General features: G+C 43.0%; 1 non-coding gene across 1 annotated transcript; it reads left to right on the top strand.

Moving 5' to 3' along the window:
- The first annotated feature begins 435 nt into the window (after positions 1-435).
- On the top strand, positions 436-507 carry VTP01DRAFT_t91. The gene has a single exon. It is a non-coding gene; the product is annotated as a tRNA-Glu (tRNA).
- Positions 508-938: the final 431 nt, after the last annotated feature.

Below are 938 nucleotides of genomic sequence, written 5' to 3'. Positions count from 1 at the left end.
GGAGCTAAAATGAAAGAATTCTATTTGTAGCGAGGCCCAGAAAAGAGGCAACACGGTGCATCAAAATGTCGGGGCTGTCCCCAGGCATAGGCGCTTCACGCCCAGAAATCCCGGTCGACAAAAAAGGAAACCAAGACTGCAGAGCTGAACAATCGAAGTTAGGAAGTTCAAGGAAACTCCGAGGACATGCGGGAACAAGCTTGAAGACCCAAGTGTAAGATAGATTGAGCTTATTCTAGTTACTTCCAGGACCATCCCATTAGAAAAGTATATATACAACCAGTTGAATAGAATAAAGAACAAGCTCTTCAATCGAGAGCATCCTCTGCCTATTTTATTCGTATTTCTCCCGGTATAACTCCTAGATTGAACCAGCGAGGAAATATCGAAGGACTAAACATATAGGAAAGGAGAATCCAACAGGGAACAACAATATCCTCTATGGTCCAGTGGCTAGGATCCCGGTCTTTCACACCGGTGGCCCGGGTTCGATTCCCGGTGGGGGAATTACTTTTGCACCGTCCCTCTTGTGCAGGGGCTTTTTTACCCCTTTTCAGTGACTTCGCCGTCATGTGCGACGCTTTCTTTGACATCTTTCCTTTTGAATAGTATTTCCATTGCACAACATTTATATATTATAGACTTTCCTTTATTATCATACATCCGTAGAAGTCCACACATAATGTAAATGTGATATTAGAACACGGGAACAGAGTTAGTCAACAAGACTCAAGTACAAGTTCTTTATTCGCAATCATTCTGTATTCATAGAGAATCCTTCTTTTGGCGGCCTTTCCTCTGTAAGTCTCTGCATGTAAACTCACGCCTGTGGCGCCTGTCCAATGCTTCCTCAAAAATTTTCCTTGTGAAATCAACATGGTACCAGTCTCAAAATATGACCTGCGACGTATGCTCAAAGAATTCATCTTTGGATCTAA

This window comes from Rhizomucor pusillus (assembly GCF_041956525.1).
Source record: "Rhizomucor pusillus strain CBS 183.67 unplaced genomic scaffold VTP01scaffold_29, whole genome shotgun sequence".
NCBI lineage: Eukaryota > Fungi > Mucoromycota > Mucoromycetes > Mucorales > Lichtheimiaceae > Rhizomucor > Rhizomucor pusillus.
This window is presented reverse-complemented; position numbering and strand designations above follow the sequence as displayed.